The sequence below is a fragment of the Lissotriton vulgaris genome, unplaced genomic scaffold, assembly GCF_964263255.1.
Source record: "Lissotriton vulgaris unplaced genomic scaffold, aLisVul1.2 SCAFFOLD_254, whole genome shotgun sequence".
Taxonomy (NCBI): domain Eukaryota; kingdom Metazoa; phylum Chordata; class Amphibia; order Caudata; family Salamandridae; genus Lissotriton; species Lissotriton vulgaris.
The window spans coordinates 1,310,952-1,334,846 of NW_028243099.1; the positions used below are offsets into that span (position 1 = coordinate 1,310,952).

The window sequence follows — 23,895 nt, forward strand, 5'->3', positions numbered from 1 at the left end:
TGCTTGAATTACTCTAAATCACTAGCAGTGCATTCCATGCTATCGTTTTAGCTCATCACTATCATTTCAGAAAGAACCAATCACTTGGGCCTTGGTTTTGCTCCTCGTCCCCCCCCCCCCATTTCTGTGTGTGTGTTTGTGCTCTGTGAATGTGTGCAAATGCAATAGGTCTCGCATTTGTGAGAGATTAAGCTATTGGCATTGTAAATGACAATGCCATTTATTTATCTGTTTTCAAAACCATCACATAAATACAAAATTTGTCATTTACAATGCCAATAGCTCTAACTTTTACAAAAGGCGAAACCGTTGCATTGTAAATGCTTGTTTTAATATCTAGTTGCCCTGGTCCCACCCAGGAAAACCAACTGGCCTCTCACACAGTTTATTTTTAGGTGGAACTTAGAGCCACTGCACATGCCCTGCTGTGCAAGACTTGTTGTAGTGGAGTAGGGAATCAAAGCCCCGCCCAGTCTCCGCCCATATTTGACATTAGCGGGTGTGACATTGTCCGGCTTAAATGCTGGCTTCTGATTCGTACATAGGCTTGTTAGTCCCTCCTTAGTACCACATCCTATTCATTTGTCACCTCCCATGGCAACTAGCCCTTTTACATTGGTTGTTACACAGTACCTGTTATTTAGTCTTTAAGAACTATTTTCTTTATCCAGTTTCTCTTACTGCAGGTACGACGTGCTTTGGTACCTTCTTTACAACCCTGCCCTACCTCCTGTTGTGCGTGCCATCTCCCCCCACTCCCGTTGTCCGTGCCTTCTTTAACCCCTCACCCTCCCGTTGTCGTGCCTTTTTTAACACCCTCGCCCTCCCTCCCGCTATCCAAATATTCTTTATACCCCCACGCCCTCCATCCCTTAGTCAATGCCTTCTGCCGCCCTCCCACGGCCGCCCGCCCTTCTGCCCTCCCACCCTAACGTTGACTGTGATGCCTACCAATTGCAATGCCATAGGTCTTGCATTCACACAAATTTGAGCTATTAGCATTTTAAATGGAAATGTGCTTTATTTCGGTTTTTAAAACATAAATAAAACGCATTGTTATTCACAATGCCAATAGCTTAAACTTGTGTAAATGCGAGACCTATTGCATTGCAATGCTTGAGATTTTTTTGTTTATGGGGTGCAGTGTCACAGGATACTAGGTGAGGTGGCGTAGGGCCCTCCCTGGGTGCAGTGACCATGGGACATGCCCCTTCAGGTGGAGAGAAAGCGGCAGACCCCCGGATGGCACTGTGTAGTCACACTCTGCTGTTGGTGACTATCAGCACCATCGCCTTCCTGTACCTGGGTGTCTCGAGGCGCCATGAGCTAGGTAACAATTCTCCGTGTCCACGGACTGCTTGCTACTAGTCCTCCAGCCTTGCTACAATGCAGGTGGATGCTAGACGGAAGTAGATAGCAGAAGCTGCATTTGACGTGCCATACACCACGGTTCAGCTTTGGAAATCTGCACTTGTTTTTTTTTTATTTAAACGTCCTTACCCCTTTCAATAAACAGGTGTGGTACCTTCCAGCATTAGAACGTTTTTCTAAAGTATCCCTCTAAAATACACGTGTGCAGTTTTCACTTCTTCCCTAAACATCCTGCAGATCCTGCATTGCAGACTACTGTTATAGTTCAAATCAGCACCAAACGAATATTACGGCTCACCATCGAATTATACGAATAGATCTGGACAATTATTTTCCAAAGTTGTAGAGCAAATCCAGATTTTGTTTTTAAATAGGAATTGCTTGTCAAATGGGAGACTCTCCTCAACAACTATTAATGTTGAGGTCACTGCAGCTGCTGTGCAGCATATCAGAATTGAAATAATGAAAATTGCTGGTCAAGCTCTCCATATGGGCGGAGGAGCATCGTTTTTAGAAGGCGCGGACCACAATTGTGGTTTCTGTTCTTCTCCAAAGAAATCGCTTTGCTTGTGCAAATTACAATGTTCCTCAAATTTTGATTGTGTGATGCACATGCAGGAAAAAAAGCATTTGCAATGCAATAGGTCTCACATTTGCAAGAGTTTAAGCTAAGGGCATGAAAATGACAATGCCTTTTGTTTATCTGTTTTAAAGACCAACAAATAAAACGTATTGTTATTTACAATGCCAATAACACAAACTCTCGGAAAAGCGAGACCTTTGCATTGCAAATGCTTGTTTAAAAAAGGCTGCACGAGTAGTCCACTTCTGCACTGCTGAGCCGGTTACTTGATCTAAGTCTACCTGCGATCTTGCTCCAACGGGCGAGGAGAGGACTTTTGCTCTTGCTATCCTTTTGGAGTGCCGCTGCCCAAATGCTGCTGCTGTTGTGGTGCCCTCTGCTTACGCAGAAATGGGCAAGGATGGAGGAGGAAGTGATCTGCATCACTATAGGGCAGGTACATTAAATGCAACTAGTGAGCCTGCAGAACTTATTGTGCCACCCACTTAGGTAGTCCCTTAAAACATGTCCCAAATCTTCCATTGCCACCTGGATGCAGTTTTACACTGCAAATTGATTTGGTAAAATAACCCCTCTGCCATGTCTAAAACTCCCTGTTTAATACATATATGTCACACTGAAAGTATGCTCTAGGCAGATCAAATTGCAGAGTGCATTGTAATTGAAAAGTGGGACATGTTTGTTTAAGTTTTAAATGTCCTGGTAGTAAAAAGCACACAAATTCATGTTTCACCTTTGTGAGGTATACTTCTCCCATAGGATAACATTGGGTTACCTTATTACATTTAATACGTGCTAACGTGTCATAGGGAGCAGGTATAAAAGTCATGATTGCTTTTCGTTGGAATTGTGATTTTAAATTCTCTTACATGGTAAAGTCCCAATTCTGAAAATGCCAATTTTAGAAGGTTGGCTTTTTCTTGTCCCAACTATCTGGTGCCTGCAGCCTGTTCCAGTGTTGCATGACTGGATGTAGTTGGCCTTTGTGTATTCCTCCCAGACAGCCACACACTAGAGAGACTTGGTGTGCCTGGATGACCCATCTCAGTCAGGATGGGGGTGGGGTGGAGTTGTGCACAGCACCACTTGCAATTTAAATGACTGTACCCTGCACCAACACAAACAACTTCACAGTAACCTATTGTGCCGGCAGACAGACTGGGACCAGGACAGGGAGGCAGGAAGTTCCAAACATATTGTAAAGTGAAGCTTGCAGATGTTTACTCCACTTAAAAGGAGGCCCGGCATACAAATGGGACCCTCAGATCCACTCTTACTTTGCTCATGGACCTGCAGAGGGACTCTCAGCACTCCTGCTGTGCACTTCAGAAGGACTGCTTTGCTGTGCTGAGAAGGAATGCTCTACTGCCTGACACCTACTCTGAGCCCCAGAGGTCTGCCCTACTGCCTGAGCACTACTCTTTTACTTGAACCCAGGACTTCCACAGTGACTCCAAAGGCAAGTTGGTTGGCCTCCTGATCAGAGTCTCAGGGAACCATCTTGAACCGGCACTTGGGAACCTGCCTGCATGAGTCATGACCCTCCAAGTGATGCCTCTCTAGTCCTGAACCCTTGCATGTGGTGCTGAAGTTGTCCAGCTAGTCCAAATCCAAAACTTGGGACTTATTTTTGCCCAAAAAGTGTTTTGAGAACTGGGAGGCGACCTGGCCCTACCTGCTCATCAGTCCACCCCAGGTACATCACTGATCAGCGTGATTCACTGAGGCTCTTGCTAAGTTATTCTCTGCAGCAGAAAATCCTATTCAGCGACTCTTAGCAGAAGGGGTGTCTAGCCTTGTGATGCTCTCGTCAGCTACGGCCTGCAGCTTTGTCCTGCTTGAAATTTTCAACTTCCAGAAAAGAATTTGAACGTAGGAATCTTCACAGCAACTTCATTCAGAGGCTCGCCGACGATGCCTCCTTAGATACCACCATCTGCTTTGCCCCACTGAACTTTTCCCTGTCAGATAATATGTTTCCATAATTTCTTCTAAGCTGGAAGCTAGGCAGAGACCGGGTCTAATCCCCTTTGTGAATCTAACCCACACTCCATTGTAGTCGGCCATAACTTTTGACTTTGTCCCAGTCCTCTGAGTTAAGCCTGACTGCTTTTGTGCCAAGTTACCAAAATGTTATGCACAGGTTAATTTAGTGACATTTTGGGATTCTCCCTGACGAGTATTGTGGCTCTTGCTTGAGTAGGATTTTATTCCCCTCCACCAAAAATCTAATTTCACACAAAAAGGCACCCTTGGGTCAGTTTTCTGTCTTGTTATGCTAATGTTGCTACTTGGTGGCCAGGCAACCTACCAGGGGAGGGGAGTTGGCCTAACAGCTAGGGCGCTCGACCTCGGACCTGGGGAACTGGGTTCGAGTCTCGGTAATGACGTCAAACATCCTGTGATTCTGGGAAAATCTCTTAATCTCCCCATGCCTAACAAAAATGAATGTGTGTTCTCATGTAACGTAACTGGTGCTATGTAAAGCGGTCTGATACCTGATTCGGATTAAGTTTGCGCTATATAAAACTCTGCAAAAAAAAAAAAAGAAGTGCATTTTCAAAAGGCCTACTGAATCCTACATGGGGGTGTTCTGCAGAGAGCTGGAGTTGCTGGCTCTCAGAACCAAAATTCCTCTGTCTGGCTCTTGGTGCTTCTATTTTGCTGTTGGAGGCAGCTTGCCCAGACCCTTCACAACCACCAGCAGACCACCCTCCAGCTTGTATTCTCCAGGCCCCAGAGCCTCTTGGCTGTCTTGCAGAGCATCTGTGGGTGGGAAGTTTGCGGGTTGAGTCCCGATATTTTCGCCCAACTGGTCCTCAGGAAGCATTAGGGAGCTAGTGCCACTGGCCCTGCAGACAGACAGCTTAGTTCTGGGGGTCAGCTGATGACAAAGATCTTAACCTAGTCAATTATTAATTTAATAAACACTAGAAAGTACTATTACCTGCCCACAAAGCCATTCTCATAGCTTTAGGGGTCTGGAATAGTCCGAATTGTCACACTTGTAGGGGTGTGATGTTTAGTAGTTTTGCGTTTACTATCATTGACAGCATGACAGGGGCGATGTGTAATGTAAGTTGCAGTGGCCTCCTAACGAGAACCCTAGTATATATTATTTTTTTTACAAATTAAGCACTGTTAATATAGTGAAAACACCACAGATTTTCCAATAAGCCCTACAGATCTACACTGTGAATGCCCACTCATATTATAATGCCCATCACAGGCCAGTACCAATTCCTGCACAGCCCCTTCTGGGCCAGACTATCTGTGAGCAATTAACAGGCAGTAGTTTTAGACGCGAGCCTGTACACACATGCACACGTGTGTTCATGTATAACCACCAGCCTAGGGCCGCTTACCTCCTAACTGCACAGCTTAAAAGGCGGACACTGGCAGTAAACACACTCAGTCCATTTATCATAAATTTTCTGAATATATTCTGAAACGTCTTGCTTTCTACAAACCAACTACATCCCTTAGATCGGAATCTCTTGGTCTTGCCATTGTCCCTGCTGTTAGGAAAGCAAGGGTAGGGGGGCGCTCTTTTAAACCGCTGTACTTCGAACTTGCTGGCCTTCAGAAAGGGTCTGAAGACGTGGCTCTATGGACAGTGATCTGCTTGCTTCTTCTCTATTTTTCTGCCTGCCCTCTGTAGTCTGCTGTGGGTTAGAAAGCGCCGGGACATTCCTTGGAGTAGCGGAGCGCTATATAAGACACCCATAACATTAACATTAACTGTAAGTCAGACTGAGGACTCGAGAATCACCAGAGTAAAGGTCCAAAAACCGGGTAGTCAAAAGTAAAAAAATCCTGGTGAACTAAAGTAGCGGAACCCATATGCTACATTCAGCATCCATAGCGCCTACAGTTAGGCCTCTTGCCAACAAGGAGCTGCAGGAAAAACATATGGCAGCTGCTTTCAAGAGACAGCAATCTGTTCTTCAGCTTCGAGTGTCATTGTGCTAAGCAGAGCCTTTCTCAGAGCTTGTGAGAGAAACATCTGTGAAGTGAAAGTCGAGCACGGGACAGGAAAGCGCGGCCTCCTGACCTTTCCTTAATATTCCCAGGATGATTCAAGCCAGGAGCCTTCTCGCGAGTGTTGGCACCTTCACAGGGCTCGCAGTGTGCAGACCGGACTCCCAACTGCAAGCCGGGCGTGCCCCATACAGTAGTCACACTTCCCGCCACAGTCTGCATTGAGAGACTTTGAAAGTTTACAGGTCTTAAACACCCCTCCTTCCCCCCCACCAGACTGTTCCCCTCTTCCCTCCACGTTGCCACAATTCACATATGCAGATGTTTACCCAGGTCTTAGATCATTTCCATTGTGGAGATTGAAGAAACCATATTTTTGCGTGCCAAGCCCCTGACAGTGGTTGCCGGGAGCCAGAGGGGCTGGCATCCGGTCGGGAGAGTGGACTCCCAGCCTGTCTCGCCCATTCCGAAAGAGGCATTTCCTCCCCAGGTGCCCGGGTCTCTCTGACCCCCCCCCCCCCCCCTTTCATCTGTCACACATTAGCATTCCACAGATGGTAAGTACATCTACTCACACGCAGCACGGCGGCCATAAAGAAGCCATTCAGTCTGGCTGGTGCAGACTCCCAGCCTCGGAGAGAGCCAAGTTCAGTGGCTGCGCGCGCCCCCCCCCCCTGCCTGCGGCCGCGGCAGAGCACGCCCCGGGCCTGCCCCTCGCGCCGGAGAGGCATGCATGCACGGGGCGGCCGGCTGCACGCGCTACCTGTGAGCAGGGACGTCGGATGCGAGGGACCTGCGCCGTCCAGCCCCACCTGACCTCTCGCGCTCTTCCTGGATTGGTGGCCTGGGGGATGAGCGCGACCTCTGACCTTGCCTGACTTTTGGGGGCTGGTGTCCCATTGTTCCGCTTGCCTGCTCTCCTTGTATCTGGTGAGTGTTTTGCACGTACATTGGCGCTTTTGCGGCTCAGTTTAATGCTTGTCTTAAAAATACATTTCTTCTTATATTTAAAACAAATAATTATGGGATGTGAGTGAGGGGGCTCGTAACATGCAGGAATGCGTACAGAATCTCCACCAGTGACAAAACTGGACTATTCTGTTCTGCCTATAAATAATAGTAATTTATTTTTGTAGTGTTTAATGCCATTACTTTCTTTTTTTCCTTGCCTTTATTGCGTCAATGTTTCATTTCACAACACTCTAAATAACAGTCGTTTCTAACACACAATCATATTTAAGATCCAAGTGTGTAGTCTTTTCCTCTGTAATTACTTCAGCATTCAAAAACTGTGAAATGGGGATCCGGAGGGTTGGACATGAATAACACACGCACCGCGAGAGAAGGTGCGGTTTGAAAGCGTAATGGCTTATTCAGGAGTCTAATCCCAGCATCACCATTCGGCTGGAAGAATAGGAGTGTGATATTAGGCAATTCGCCCCCATCTGAAGCAGTCTGGGGTAGCGTTGGGACATCGCTTGAGGTCTCGAAGGAGGTTGAGCATCGTCCCGGGTCCCACGGCACCTCTGAGCAGGTCATGCATGGTCCATGCCTATTTTTTTCTTTGTTTCTTGGTACATACAGTTTTCCTTTAGCTACTTTATAAATGAAAGAAATCAAGGCCCTCAATGCAAAGTAAATACCGAGAAGAGGGATAGTTGCTCACAGCTAATGTGGAACTGTGTTTAGATCCCAAGAAAATACACACAACTGGGGGAAAACATACTCATCTAGCACTTTTTAATATGTTTATTCTATTGTTCTAGATGCTATATTTTTGTCAGCATTCTAGTAATATGTCTTTAATGTTTTCATATAACACAACTAGCACATTAAATAAAAGTGTCATGTCTCCAAATGTTTTTATTAGTTAATAGCTCCTCCTACATTTCAAGGAATATTTTTTCCCAAATTTCAATATATTTCTTTCCCCTAGGGTGTTTCTTTGTATTCCTATGTTATAGATCTTATTCCTAGATTCTCATAAGCATCCGCTGGTTTTTATTCCCCAACATAAGTTCTCTCTTTTGGCTAAATCCCCTCATAGACTTTTATTTGTTTTACTTCAGTATATTGTTTCATTTGAGGGTTATTTCCTAATAGGTCATTGGGCTGTAGACCATCATATGCTTTGTCAAGGTTTATTTCACCATAGAATATCATTGTGTTTTCCCCTGGGGTTGAATTGCTCTTCTTTACTTTCATTCAGTTTCAATCCCCCATAAGCATTCAGTGAGTTATATCAAAGGTTTTGATTGGGATGTATTTCTAGTATATTTGAGCTGTCATATGATTTGATTGAGTAAGGACAGTAGATCTCCGAATAAGTGCAGGTACTAGAACGGGAGCCGGATAAGATGTAGATGTACTGCCCAACTATACGTATAAATACTCTGAGAAGTGCTAATACTGTCCCACAAACATCTCTAAAGAAAAGTGCTGGTACTATCCATTATAGACGTAGTCGCCCTACTCAGAAGTGTTACTATTGTGAATCCTTCGCAAACATAGCAGAACAGCAGAGAAGTGCTGGTGGTGTATTTTTATCCCAAGTACAAAACCCTGCTGAGATGTTCTGCTAGTGTTCAGTACAAGTCTAACAGTCCTACTGAAAGAGTTAGTATTGGTACTATGCATTACAAGCGTAGCAGTTCTGCCGAGAAGAGAAAGTATTGTGTGTCCAATCCTACTGTAGCAAAGAGCTCTGCTGAGAAGTGCTGGTACTATGTATTACAAGTGTAGCAATACTGCCGAGAACAGGAACTTTTGAGTGTTCATTCCTTGCGCAGCAGCTCTGCTGAGAAGTGCTGGTACTATGCACTACAAGAGTAGCAGTCCAGCTGAGAAGTGGCGGTGGTGCTTGTCTATACCTGCACAAAACCCTGCTGAGAAGTTATGGCAGTGTTCATTACAAGTATAGCAGTCCTTTCCGAATGTATGACGTTACAACGAATTCGGTTGTAACGCATGCCTTTACCACGCATGCGTTACAACGGAATTCGTTGTAACGTCATACATTCGGAAAGGACTGCTAGTCATAGTACATTTACACCGTTTTTTGTTGTAAATGTATGCATGGTGAGGGCATACTCTTGATAAAGGTTAAAACTCTCCACTTACATTCCCCCAGCCTCACTCCTTATATTTACCCTTAACCCTTAATATATATATATGTATTTTTCTAAAATACCCCTTACATTTTAACTTGCCTTCCCTCCATCTTCTCTGGTTACGTCGGTCGTACGTCGTTAAGAGGAAGCGGAAGTTACTTTCCGTTTCCTCCCTAACGACGTTGATTGCTTCAGCTTCGGTTTCGGCTTTTTCTTCGGCTCTTCAGGTTAGTTTTGTTTTTGGGGGGGGAGACCCCCCAGCCCCCCTTTTTATCCCAGACCTTTATTTTTTTTTATGGGGGAGACCCCCCTTCGTTTTTCTTTTCATTTACCACACCTGCCTTTACTACGTATTTCGTAGTAAAGGTATGCGTGGTAAACCCTTTCGTTGTAACCACGCATGCGTTGTAGTGCATGCGTGGTAAATGATTTTGTGGAAACGGCTTCGTTGTAGAGGCTGTTTCCCGTCCTTCCCAGAAGAGAAAGCATTATGTGTCCATTCCTCTTGTAGCAGCTCTGCTGAGAAGAGCTAGTACTATGCATTCCAAGAGCAGCAGGCCTGCCAAAAACTGCTGGTGGTGTGTGTCTATCATAAGCACAAAACCCTGCTGGTGAATGATGGTAGTGTTCATTACAAGTGTTGTCTAGTGTCAGTATAGCAGTCCTTCTGAGTCGTGTAGGGCGTGTCTATCAGTAGTGTAACATCCATGCTGAGTAGAGTTGTCAGTGTATGTTTATTTGTAGTGTAACAGCCCTGCTCAGTAGCAATGGCTATGTAGCAGCCCTGCTCAATAATGTTGGCAGTGTGTGTGCTACTAGTTTTGTAGTACTGCTAAGTAGTGTTAGTGGTGTGTACATTACAAGTATAGCAGCCCGCCTGAATAATATTGGTAATATGTATTGTTGTATATTTATCTTTCCTCTATTTCCATGCTCTACCTTAGTTCTTACCTGTGTCACTCATTCCAGAATGTAGATGGCTCTGCCTCCTCCTAGTGTTCTAGGTGGTGACAGTTTGTGCCTGGCCAGCTTGTGTTGAGATTGCTCTACGCTTTTCTTCTGCAATAAACCTCTTGTGGTACTCCTGTGGTCTCCAGCTATTTACTACAATTTTTGGCGACGTTTATTTGCTGGCCAGTACCTTTGAAGACCTCATCTTGATGCCTGATTTCTTCAAGATTCTGTACCAGAAAGTGAGTTGCAGCGGAGCACCCTCGACAAGAAACGAACCTGCGGCATGTTGGCTTCATCAATTTCTCCTTGGTCCGCTTCAAATCCAAAGGAAGACGTCCATCTGGGGAAATTGTGAGTAATTTTTGGGATTGCATCGGGGAGCGGAGCTCGAGCGCAACCAGCGCTGACGTCATTGTTTACTGATCGGCGAGCCAAGCGCGAGCGCAACTGTTGCCTAGGAGACGTCTCTGCCTCGCTCTGACAACGTTGTTGTCTGCCGTTACCCGGGAGACGCTTCCTTGCTGTGTTTCGTCTACGCGCACTCCCTTGTGCGTTCCAAGCCTCGTTTGGGTGAAATCCTAGCCTCGTTTTCACCGGCGGCCATTTCTAACTTCAAGTGTTTGCTTTCCAAGCCTCGACTTCGATCGGCGGCCATCTTAAGCCACTCTAACGCGGAATTAACGCAGATTTTCCTTGTTTCAAAACTAAACTCTTGCCTATTCCTGTCGCAGCGCTCAAACATCGTTTTGGACAATTTTGAATGGAAAGAGGTATGTTACCACTGTAATTTAAAATTTAACCAGTTGTGCGAAATTTTTCTTTTCCCTCACTTTTGACTCTGCCAAATTGGTAAATATGGCACAACAATTTATGGTTACTTTACCTCCTCAGTTCTTACCCGAGCCTGGGGTTCCAGACATACCTTAGGAGGACTGGTATATAATGTTTGACAATTACCTTGAAGCGCTGGATGGACAGGAATTCTCAGCCAGAAGGAAAAAGGCTATCCTTTTGAGTACTCTGGGCAAGGAAGGGCAGAGGGTTTTTAGATTACTACCGATCACACTTGGAGCTAGTGGACAAGACATTGATGAATTTAAAGAAGCGGTTGATCGTTTGGAGATCAGATCCGCAAAGGAGGAGAATCTGAATATGAACCGCTATAAATTCTATACACAACGCCAAAAAGACTCAGAAACAATAGATGACTTCGTGGCTAGACTTAGGGAGCTGTCTATAAAGTGCAAGTTCGGTTCTATGAACGACGAGCTCATAAGAGACCAATTAGTTGTCCAGTGCTCAAGTAAAAAAATCCAAGAGAGGCTATGGGCTGCTAAGAACCCGACCTTGAAAGATGCTATTGATCTGGCCAAAGTCATTGAGGAGTCTAGTAAATGCATGAAGGTCCTAGATTCACACAAACCTTCTCCTCATCAAGAAGTCTCTGTAGTTTCTGACAAAGGTGGTGTTGCGGAGTGTGAACACTGCTCTGGAGACAATGTTGCTGTAGTGAAAAACAGACCCAGACCTTCTGCCAAGAAAACCTCAGTGAGCAAAGTCTGCAACAGGTGTGGCAGTAGTAGTCACGCTTCCGACGCAAGGTTTTGCTTTGCCTCAAACAAAGAGTGTTTGAAGTGCGGGAGAGTTGGACACTTCTCCAAAATGTGCAAGGCCAAAGCCAGACAGAGAGTGAATATTGTTGATGACTACGTTGATGATTCTGGAGTTGAGCCGGATAGACTCCTGGTCATTGATGATGTGGATGTCATCTGTGATGATCCAAGACAAACCAGACCCAAAGCCATTTTCAAGATTGACTCCCACGAGGTGTTGTTGATGGTTGACACTGGTTCTCGTCATACCATTATACCTAAGTCTACCTTTGATGCCTTTTGGGAGGGGGTGAATTTACATCCCAGTGATATTTCCCCTAAGGGTTTCAATGGCCAGAAAATTGAAATCCTTGGTTTCTTTGAATCTGAGATTACCTTTGAGAAGAGGTCTATCTTTGGGAAGGTTTATGTTTCTATTGATGGCCCTCCCATCCTAGGGTGGGTACATCAATATGACCTCTACATTGTTATCAATCCTAGGGCAAAGAATCAAATAATATTGGTAGATGATGACTCTATTGAGTTTATTCTTTCTGAATTTGGGTCTGTCTTCAGGGAGGAGTTGGGTGAGCTTCGGGGGTATGCCCATCTTATAAAACTGAAGAAAGATAGTTTGCCTGTGCAACATCGTGTAAGGAGGATTCCCATTTCTATCCGCAATGAGGTGAAACTCCTAATTGAAGAGATGCTCCAATCCGGGGTGATTGAACCCACAGAAGCATCAGCATGGGTTTCGCCCGTCGTGATTTCTAAAAAATCAGACGGAAAACTGAGATTCTGTGTGGACTTCAGGTCCCTAAACAAGTGTGTCGTTGCTGACACCTTTCCCTTACCCAACATTACGGAGATGGTTTCCACTCTTCAGGGGGCGAGATACTTTTCCAAACTCGACCTGAAGAGTGCCTACCATCAGGTTAAGCTCCATGAATCCTCGAAGCATCTTATGGCCTTTATCACCCCGGAGGGGATCTTCCAATTTACTCGTCTCCCCTTTGGGTTGATTTCGGCAGCGAGTGTCTTCCAAAGGTTGGTCAGCGAAATTTTCAAGGGGCTCAAAAACGTGGTGTTTTTTCAAGATGACATCTTGGTCTTTGGTGACTCCGTGGCAGATCATAACCTCGTTCTTAGGAATGTCTTACACAGAATCTGGGACACTGGCCTTACATTACGCAAGGAGAAGTGTTCTTTTCTTGTGGAGAACATTGAGTACTTGGGACATGAAATCTCAGTCAATGGAGTCAGACCGAAGAAGAATCTTCTTGATGCAATACGCCTAGCACCTTGCCCGTCTGACAAGGACCAGTTACGGTCATTCATGGGCTTAATCGAATACTACTCCAAGTTTGTGGAGAGATTCTCAGAGAAGACCTTGCCTTTGAGGGCTTTGTTGAAGAAGGGTTGCAAATTTTCCTGGGGCCCTGAACTGGAAGCGTGCTTCAAAGGGATCAAGGAAGCCATCTGCAATGCTAAGGTGCTGGCACCCTTTGATACTGCCAAATCCTCCACTCTGTTGGTAGATGCCAGTGCCCATGGTCTTGGTGCAGTTTTGCTTCAGTCTCACAAGGACGGCGACAGGCCGGTTGCTTTTGCCTCACGCACTCTTTCCAAATGTGAACAGAATTATTCTGTTATCGAGAAAGAGGCTTTGGCTGCTGTGTGGGGTGCTCATCACTTTCGACCTTATCTATGGGGCATTCGATTCAATCTTAAGACTGACCACAAACCCCTTATCCGCATTCTTTCTCCCGGGGGTGGGGCATTTGGTTCTCCAAGGTTGGCGAGGTTGGCCTCCAAACTCCAGGAATACCATTTTGACATTTCCCACATTTCTGGGTGGAGAAATTTCCAGGCTGACTGCCTGTCTAGGTTGGCTGTTCCGTCTGGTGCTGATGTTGGAATCAGTCTAGAGGGTCTTGATGAGAATGTTGCCTGGTTTGATGATGTTCTTCTGCTAACTGAGGGCTCCTTTTCTCGGTCTGAGTGGGTCCAAGCTATGTCCAGGGACAACGTCTTACAGGAAGTCATCCAGTTGATAAAGTTGGGGTCCCGCAGGGAGAGTTGTCTCCATGTTTCTGTTCGCCCCTTCCTTAAGGTCATTGGTGATCTGTCTGTTTTCAATGACAACGTTATAATGCGTGGCGATAAATTTGTGCCTCCTGTTGATTTGAGACCCAAACTCATTTCTTTAGCCCATGAGGGTCATCTTGGTCAAACCCTGACGCAACAGCGCCTCAAGTTGAACTTCTGGTGGCCCGGTATGGACTCCATGGTTTCCTCTTGGGTTGAGGACTGTTATACTTGCAAGGTGGGTGAGAAGAGACTTAAGGTTTCTGTGGGATCTGAGATGGGTGTGCTGCAGTTCCCTGAAATTCCGTGGCACACCATCTGTTTAGATTTCATAGGTCCCATGGCTGAGCTACCTCTTTCCCAGAGGTTTGCTGTTGTCATTGTGGATTGCCATTCCAAGTGGTTGTCTGTGGAGTTTCTTAAGGATATCACTACGGTCACTACTATTAAACATCTTAGTTCTGTGTTTTTTAGGGAAGGTTTTCCTAGCGTTCTTATAACTGACAATGGTACACAGTTGGTCTTGCATGAAATGCAAGCCTTTTTGTCTGATTGTGGTATTTCTCACCATAGGACTTCCCTCTACAATCCCCAGGGGAATGGTCTTTGTGAACGCCTTAATAGGTTGGTGAAGGGTACCGTTCAAATGGCCCTCTCCAGTGGTTCGTCTGTCTCTTCCCTTGTTAATGAAATGGTCTATGCGTATTGTACCACCCTTCACGGTTCTCATCTCAAATCCCCTTTTGAGATGATGAGGGGTAGGGTTCCCAGCACCAAACTCATTCCCTCTTGGCTCAAGGACTTGGTCTGTCAGTCTCTCTTGGGTGATGTGTCCAGTGTGGTCCCTAAGTCTCCTGGTAAGAGTCCTGTGGCTTTACCTGCTAAGAGTGCTTCTAGTAAGAGTTCTGTGAGTCTGTCCTCTAAGGGTCTTTCACGCAAACCTGTTGTAGGTGATAAGTCTTCTGCTAAAGTTGTTTCCTGTAAACTCGCAAAAGGTGACCTGGTCAAGGTAAAGTCTGGTCGTGTTTCAGGTGGCTTGTCCAAATTCCGTGGTCCTTTCCTTGTGAAAATGGTCTATCCTCACTACGTTGTCCTCTCAAATGGGGAAAAATGGAATTTAAGGAGGGTTGCCCTCTATCAGAAAGCTGGTGTCTGTCCTTGTCCTGCTTCCTCTCCGTCCGATCCTGCCCAGGATCTCTCCTCTTCAGGGTTCATGTTTATTCCCTCTCAGGATCCGGATCCGGCTCTTGCGGTGCCTGCTTCTGTAAGTGCCTTGGTGAGGGGAGATGGTGGAGGGGATGCTCCTGACCCCGTTGTTGCTGTTTCTAACCCAATTGCTGATTCCAGTTCCTCTTTGCCTGCCTCCAGACCTCAGAGGTGCCATAGACCCCCTTCTTATTTGAATGATTTCTGTTGCGATTAGGTCTTTTAGAGGGGTGACGTGTGTCCCTTTCAATGGCTAATTTTTATTCTTCTCAACTGTTGTTTGCAACTTTTATCATTATCTTCGCTAATCTTCTTTAGTCTTGAGTTAAGTTTTCTTTCCATGACATTTTTGCCTTTTGTGTTAAGTTTTCTTTCACCTTATGTTTTCTTTTTATTCTACGAGAGGAGATGTGTTGTATATTTATCTTTCCTCTATTTCCATGCTCTACCTTAGTTCTTACCTGTGTCACTCATTCCAGAATGTAGATGGCTCTGCCTCCTCCTAGTGTTCTAGGTGGTGACAGTTTGTGCCTGGCCAGCTTGTGTTGAGGTTGCTCTACGCTTTTCTTCTGCAATAAACCTCTTGTGGTACTCCTGTGGTCTCCAGCTATTTACTACATGTATCTATTACTAGTATATCATTCATACAGAGTAGTGTTGGTAATGTAACATTTAAAGAGTGGTAGCCCTGCTGAGAAGTGATGCTAGCGTGTGCCTATTACTAGTACAGCAGCCCTGCTGAGAATCCCCGTTAGTGACTGTACGAATACTAGACAAACACTGAGTAGAGTAGAGCAGTGTAGTGTGTGCTTGTAGAGAACTGGGCTTGTGTTGCAGCCCCCCCACGTTTTGCCCCTTTTTAGCTAGTAGATGCTGGTTTTCGACTCTGACGGTGCACTGAGGTCTTCCAACCAGACCTCAGTGTCAGAACTCCTTCCCTAAAAATAGGTAAAGTCTAATTGTGCTACAATTGGCTAAGAACTTTAGCACCCCTGTAAGTCCCTAGTAAATGGTGCCCCAGGTAGCTAGGGCATGATTGCTAAAGAGGGTCCCTAAGAGATGCAGCATATCTTTTACCACCATAAGGAACCCACATACAAAGTCCACACAGACTGCCATTGCAGACTGCATGACATGGTGCAAACCATGAGTGAAAATACAATATGACACACTTCTGTGTGCCAGACCAAAGTCACTGCATCTAATATATGTACGTACCCCTCCATCAGGCTTGTGAACCCTAAGGTAGGGTGTATTATATTTTATGTGAGGACATGTCTGCATGAGCAGATCTGACCCTGTGATATCTAGTTCTATTGCTAGGTATTTCAAGTGAGCAGGGAAGCCATGTTAACGTAGGTACTGGGCACTGGTCAACATGAGTTCTGTAAAGAAGATATCTTCAATCCAGGTTATATAGTTGAAGTAAGTCTTTATTAGTCAGAAGTGAAGAGACCTCCAGCTTCTTCCACAGCTTCCTCTGTACTGTCTGCTATTCACATCATAACATTCTAACCTCCTAGCAACATCCCCACAATTCTAAGAAGCATAGATCCCAACACATCTCCCCCCATTACAATATCAGAAGAAATGTACAAATGAAATATATAAAGAAAAATAAAGCATACAGGAACAAATAAAAGTCTATGGAGCATTACACTTTGCAACATTGCCACAGCTCCAAGCAGAACCATCATTTAGAATGAGAACATTTTTCTTCACAAACTTTACTTGTTTAGGTTGAGAATATTTGCTTTCACCTTTAGTTACAATACCACATCTCTTTGTCACTACCCAATCACCAACACATATATTCAGATCTTTCACCCTCATTCTGAGATTGTATGAATCTGTAGAATCACGCTGCCTACTGACAACACAATCTTTCACACTAGATCGGTCAACCCACACACATTCTTTGTTCTTCAGCCAACCCGGAACTTCCTTCAAACCAGGCTCACGCCCTTTTAGGGAGACAAAAGGAGAGATACCGGTGACTGAATGTGGAGTTATTCTATAAGACCAGACCATTTTCTTAAGCTCCTCAGCCCACATCAAACCATTCGCTAATGACAACTGAATGTTCTCCATCAATAATCTATTGATCCTTTCCACAAGGCCATTGGCCTGTGGCCTAAACAATGCAACCTTCTCATGAAAAATCCCCATGCCATCCAAAAACTCCTTCATTTGTCTTGATACCAGCTGTACACCATTATCTGATACCAACGTTTTTGGAATACCTTCATTTAAAAATGTTCTTTCCAAAAAGTTTATCACTCTCTTAGTGTCAATACTTTCAGTGGACTCCATTACAAACCACTTAGAATGATAGTCCACAAGAACCATTATGAATCTATTCCGAGTACCTAATTTAGAAATTGGTCCCAAGAAATCAATCGCTAATTTCTCCCAGGGCCTTACCGGAAATTCAACACAGGAGAGAGAAGGCTGCCTAATGACTTTCGCTTTATCGCTAGCAGCACACGCATGACAATTCCTGACTAACTCATCAATCTCACCATCCATCCCTGGCCACCAATAGGATTCGCGAATCCTTCTCTTGGTCATGTTCCTCCCCAAATGACCTTCATGAGCAATATTCATGATCTTTGATCTAAGATTACACAGTGGCACCAAACAGTTTCTCCTCCACAACTTGCCCTCAGATACACTCAATTCAGCTTCCACATTAGAATAACCCTTCAAGCGAGTGTCATTGGAGGATTCCTTAGACCACCCCCCAGAGACAAGTTTCATAACCAAAGGAATTATTTGATCATCAGCCATGGCAGATTCCCAATCACTTTTATCAAAAGCAAGAATCTCATCACAACTAATTGCAGGGTCTTCAACTTCTACCAGATCTACTAAGTCTACAGGCATCCTGGACAAACAATCCGCAATAACATTTTTCTCTCCTCTCACATATTCCATCTGAAAATTATAATCAAGTACTGATAAAATCCATTTCGATATCCTAGGAGTGACATTACCCTCCAAGCCTCTACCTCCTTTAAATAAATGTACAAGAGGCTTATGATCTGTACGCACTTTGAAGGGCAAACCCCAAAGAAAATATCTAAAGTGCTTAATTCGCCATGTGCAAGCAAGATCCTCCCTCTCAATCACCGAGTAAGACACTTCTGCACCCTGTAACCTCCTAGATGCAAAACCTATAATCCTTTCCACACCATCAGATACCTGAGAGAGCACCTTTGTAAACAATTAACAGCACCTTTTTCCCTTCTTTTTTTTTAAATCAAAGAAGATTAATACAGTAAATAAGTAAATACTCAAAATAGAAGTAATTGCAATCCCATCAGGGAAGAAATCGGCAGTTCAGCAGTATTGCAATCCAATCAGGAAAGAAATCGGCAGTTCAGCAGTCTAAATTCAGTTCAACCGGCAAGCGGGAGGATAACGCGCTAAAGGGAAAACAGTCTCAAATACTAGACAGCCCATAAACACATCTGAATGGGCAAACGAAGCTTCCTGGACAACCAAGATGGCCGCCACGCTGAATCACGCAATGACGCTCCCACGTAGACGCTTGCGAAGAATCCCAAAGAAAGATGCGATTTGAGAAAAATGTAGAAATCTTTAAAATCTTCCTTAAACATTCAGCGTTACCAACATAGAGATGAAACAACGCTTCAGCAATGTTCAAAAATAAAGCGCAAAGGTGGCAAGATAATGAAATGAAAATCTTGTCGCACAGCTGCCAGTCAAAGAATTCGAAATTTGAATAAAACTCAATCTATCTATCTACTTCCAGGATTTAGATAGAGAGCAGTATATAGGGTAACATGTACATACCACAAGGTTGCTGCTGCCTTGAGAAGAAAAGTAAGAAACAAAGTTGGAGGAGTAAATTGTATACCAATCCAGTTGCAGTATCATCCAGGGGTGGAGGTCAATTCCAATCTCTGCCCCTGCCAGAGTATAGGGTTCCCTCGTCGCCAATGTAAAGAAGATATCTTCAATCCAGGTTATATAGTTGAAGTAAGTCTTTATTAGTCAGAAGTGAAGAGACCTCCAGCCCCTTCCACAGCTTCCTCTGTACTGTCTGCTATTCACATCATAACATTCTAACCTCCTAGCAACATCCCCACAATTCCAAGAAGCATAGATCCCAACAAGTTCCCCAGCTACATAAAGGCTTCACTGAAAACATATGGTGTTTGGTGTGAAACACCTCGTATTAATAAACCCGCACTGATTCCAGTTATGGATTTATTAATACATGCACCCATACAGTACCTTAGAGGTAACCCTGAAACCTACCAGACATCTAGTGTGCTAGCAGACTGTTTCAGTCCAGCCTGATTCCACAAGTGAGTTTCTGGACCCCAGGGTGAGAGCCTGTTCTCTCAGGAGGTCAGAAATAAACAGCTAGATTCATCAAGCTAAATTGCGCTCGCAAAGGGCCAGATTCTGAGAATCTGGCCCTTTGCGAGTGCAATTTTTGCATTTGAGATTCATCATTCCAAATGCAAAAATCGCTATTTGCAAAATGGCATATTTGGGAGGAATTGGATTTAAGGAATCTCTATTAGAGATTCCTTAAATGCAATTCAATAACCAATGTGAAATTGCAAATTCGCAATATTTGGTCGCTATTTACCACGAAGTCTGACTTCGTGGTAAATAGCGAAAAAATAGAAAAAAGCACTTTAGTGCATTTTTCTCTGTTGCATGTTACACACACACATTTCCTTTGGACATGTGTGTGCGCAACACCTGTGTAAATTTGCATTTCAGGGGTGCTACTGGGTGTCCTTTGGACACCCCTGGCACCCTTGAAATCGCAATCTTATTTGCAATTAGCTAATTGCTAATCGCAAATAAGGAATACTCCCCATTCATTCCTATGGGCCTAAAGGGCCTTTAGGCCCATAGGAATGAATGGGGAGATATTCCTTATTTGCGATTAGCAATTTGCTAATCGCAAATAAGGAAGATGTAGGAATCGCAATATTTTTTGCAATTCCTACATGAATCCCGTTTTGCAAGTCCTTAATAGCGATTCCTTATGAATCGCTATTAAAGACTCGCAAAACGGGTCTTTGATGAATCTAGCTGAAAGCGTGCTCGGGAAATGATGTTTACACCCCCTCCCAAAGGAAGACCTGCTGATTAGCATTCACAGGCAGGCGAGCTTCAAAGAAGCTACCGCCTTTGAAATGCAAATCTGGCTAACCTCACTGGAGACAAAAGCTGGCCTCCTTTCTCCAGAGCCCTTTGGCACCTTGACAGGTGGGAAAGTTAGCTAGTCAGGTAAGCGTGCCCCAGGCTAGTACCTAGTGGCCTAACCTTATGGGGGTATGAGTTTTCAGAAGTGTCCATCTTTGTGTGGACCCACTTAGGAATTCTGGGACAGGAATATGCCCACTTCTCACTGGAAGTAGTCCTATAGGGGGCATAATGACCCCAGGGGTAAGAAGCCCATTGGCTACTACCTCTTACTCTCCTTAATGCCCCTAAATTGAGTATTTAGGGGAACCCCTGATACCAGGTCTTCAGATTTTCCTTAGGCAAACAAGAAGGAGTAGAAGAAGAAGACTGCTGACCTGAGAATCGAGAAGCACAACTGACTTAGTGCCAAACGTGCCGGCCTGACTGCTGCATCCAACCCTCGTGGAGCATCTGACTCGTCCAGCAGCTGTGCAGACCTCAAGAAACCAGCAGGGCTGCCAGTGTTTCTCAAATTGCCAAAGTAACTACCTTGGAGTAGAGGTGCTCCTCCCCTGCAGCCGCAGGCACCAAAGACGCGAAGTGTGCTCGACCGGGATGCCGCACCCCGGCCAGCTGGATGCAGCAGCTCCCCAGGAAGAGCTATGACAAAGGTCTGTCAAATATCACCAGCTATGGTGACCAGATTCTGTGGGCGCTTAAATCTCATACAAACCGGGAAAAGGCACTACACAAATACAGTTACCATAACATAACGTAGCGCAACATAATCAGCTCTTTTATTCGAAAGTACCGACATGCCAGTACATACATTTATTTGCCAATAACTCTCTCCGCAAGTAGCATGACAGTCTCCCTCACGTCATTCCACCACATTTAATTGTCTCTAGGCATCTTTTACTGCTGTGGTTTCTGGGATATTCCGGCTCTGCTCATGCCCTGCGGCACTGTGTGCGTCTGTGCCAAAGTCCCTGCTAGTTTATGTGGAGTCTCCACACCACAGAGGGCTTCGGGATGCAAGCAGCAGCTCTTACACACATGTTTTTCATTTCAAATCTTTTGTATTTTGGGTCCTCCTTAAATACCAGTAAGCCACAATAACCACAGTAATGGCATCAAATCTGCACGTTTGTGCCTTTCACAGGGTTTGAATGTTTACAGATGAATCACTGCAGGGCTGGTGCTGAAATTTCACTTTGAGATTCCAGTAAAAGAGCACTGAGCAGATGTAGGAGTTTAAACATAAAGCATATCCTGTACAATGCAGCTCTGTTCATTCTAGACCACAATAACATCCTGAGTACATACTGTCTGTGGAAGCAGCACCCTTGTCTGCTGCCATGCACAGCATCTGCAAAGGGACTGGTTCTTATACAAACTCAGGTGTAGGGCCTGTTTGTGATATAATTATAGGGCTGCAAACCATAACCCCACTTGTACGTGTGAAGCATACATTGTAGTCTTGTTGCATTGGTGCTTATATGCGCTGTACACTAAATAGTAAAAATAAGTTACATTGAAAATTGTATTTAATATATCCAGTTCCTGTTACTAGAGAGGTTTTGTATCTAATAAGCAGTAGATTTGGATTTTCGCTTGTATTTAACACTTTGAAGGAGTTGAACTTTATAGGCTAAAACAATGTTGAACTTTATGAAAAGTAATCAATATATGTTATTACATAGAAAGCAGCATGAATAATCATAAAACATAAGTGTAAGAAGCTGGCTTAGTAGATGGTGCTCACTTATGTAAGTGTAGCACCGTACACTAATCCAGACAACCCTTAGGGTGATTTTAGTGGTCTTAGACAACCTTAGAAAGTTGTCTAAGTGGTAGCTGTAGAGAGCAGCCTTCAGGCTTAGTCCAGAAGGACTGTAAAGCAGCTTGTTTTACCTGTAGTTAATCTTATGGTATAGGTTAAGTGAAAAAGAACCACACAGTGTAGTTAGAAAAAGATGTATTTATTATTAACACTCACTAACTCTGTATTATCCACTACCCGGAGATACAAATACAATACACACAATACATGGTCAATAGAATACGTATATAGCACAGAACACACAGTGGTCCCCAGGGGGAGACCAAACCATATACTAAAGTAGTGGAATGTGAACTACGACCTAAGTCGAGAATGGACTCAAAAGACCTAGAAGAGCTTGTAGCTGATTGGGTGTGGATGGCGCATAGACCTTCAGTCTGCGGGCCGCACACTCAACCCAAGTATCTTCCACCTCGTTACCAATGTCAATAGCACAGGAGTGGTGAGACTGCGATGGCTGGGTGCCACCCAGCCATCGTTTATAGGCTCTGCCTATGTTGCATCCTGTCTGAAGGAGCAGCACTGTGGAAGCTGAGGAGAAGGGCTCCTAGCTCTGTCTTGTCCTGCTGCAAGTGTTGCTGAATTCCACTTTATTTACAGCTGAGGTACAAACTTTCAAGTTAAAAGAAAATGTATTTTGGAATGTTTCACTACTATTATAAAGAGAGAACACAAACCTTTTGGCAAGGTAAACTCGGGAACCACAGCGTCAATCCACACACCCAATACATTGTTGTAATCCTCAGGGTGTGCAGATGGACATAGGCTAAAGAAAAAAAAAAAACGTAAATTTAAAAAAATAACTTAAAAAAAAAGTAGTGCCCTGAGCGCTGCGGTTGGCCGCGACGTAGCGCTGGCCGCAACGTACGTGATGACGAGATGGAGCGGCGGTGAAGTGAGGAGTGCGGGGAGGAGCGGCAGCTCAGGTGCGTCATGATGAGGAGGAGTGGCGGTGAAGTGAGGAGCGCGGGGAGGGGCGGTGGCTCGGGTAATGCTCTGGAACACGGAAATGTCGGGGCGGGAGGGAACCGGTGCAGGAGGTTGGCCCTGAACAAATGCGGTAAGGTCTGTGTCCCGGACAATGTGGTGGCGGGCGGGGCCGGTGCGGGAATGCACGCAAGCCTGAAATGCTGCCCCCAGCCCCCTTCTGGCCCAGGCAACTCTGGTGCGGGCTGCTAGTTAGACTATATCATTGCACTGACTGGCCTATATCAGAATATGTGAGCCCCTCCCTTGATGTCCTGATGATTTTATTAATGATTTAAGAATAAAGTAATTTGTCTTGTGTCTCCTATATATACCTTATTTGTGACAGATAAAGCAGCATTATGGCCGATTAAACTTTATATAGTGGATATTTTTGTACAGTGTGCACACTGACCTGAATTCTTTCAGGAGGTAAACTGCTTTTACAACGAAACTTTTACAATGCACTACCATTACAACGCAACCATTACAACGCAAACCATTACAACGCATTGCGCTGGGGGGGCTCTAGGATAGGGAATAGTTTTGATTTACTATCCAACACCTTCCCTGCTATCCACGGGGACTAGGGTTGGAATAGTAAATTAAACTATTCACTATCCAGCACCCCAAAGCGCTATGCGTTGTAATGGTATGCGTTGTAAAAACTGCGTTGTAACGGCATGCGTGGTAAAAGCATGCGTTGTAACGTCATACATCCCTTTCAGGATGCTCTCAATTGTGATGATTATAGCAAAGAAGGCACAGTGAAGAATAGTATTTGCCTACGGTCACCCTATTGGGTCAACTTGGGAGGCTCAGATTGAAACATGTTTCCTGAATACACATTGTGCAGTTCAGCCACTGGACGGTTATCTCCTTCTTCTCGCTTCTGCCCTGTGACAATTTTATCAGTGACCCCAGAGGCAAGTAAGCTGTCTTGTGCCTTCTATGCAAGGCCTTTATTGTTGCTACAGATGGAGCAGCATTATGGTCTATTAGACTGTATAAAATAAAGATTTG

The 23,895-nt window shown here is 44.7% G+C and overlaps 1 protein-coding gene across 1 annotated transcript in view; it reads left to right on the forward strand.

The window, feature by feature from the left end:
- The first annotated feature begins 6,651 nt into the window (after nt 1-6,651).
- The window catches only part of LOC147668700 (uncharacterized), a 232,658-nt gene continuing 215,414 nt past the window's right edge, over nt 6,652-23,895 (forward strand). The window contains exon 1 of the mRNA XM_086948496.1: nt 6,652-6,865. The gene's annotated coding sequence lies outside the window, so the exon portion shown is untranslated. The remainder of the gene's footprint in view (nt 6,866-23,895) is intronic.